The following is a 379-nucleotide window of genomic DNA, read 5'->3' on the forward strand; positions in this document are numbered from 1 at the left end:
CGAAGTGTTCTAAGAAAGTGCACGTAACGATGGAGAAACAAACGAGTGATGTGGAGCGAAGCAGACATTTCCTGACACGTCATTTAAAAAGACCGAACACGTTGTAGCACACGACAGGGCTGCGACTGAGCCGAGCTGGCTGACACACGGGACTTCCATGAACTACTCTAAATATACGTGGATCAGCAGAGTCCCTGCGTCACGTGGATCAGCAGAGTCTCTGTGGATCAGCAGAGTCCCTGCGTCACGTGGATCAGCAGAGTCCCTGTGGATCAGCAGAGTCCCTGCGTCACGTGGATCAGCAGAGTCCCTGTGGATCAGCGGAGTCCCTGCGTCACGTGGATCAGCAGTCCCTGTGGATCAGCAGAGTCCCTGAGTC

This window comes from Nematolebias whitei, chromosome 12 (assembly GCF_014905685.2).
Source record: "Nematolebias whitei isolate Nwh7 chromosome 12, NemWhi1, whole genome shotgun sequence".
NCBI classification, from domain to species: Eukaryota; Metazoa; Chordata; class Actinopteri; order Cyprinodontiformes; family Rivulidae; genus Nematolebias; species Nematolebias whitei.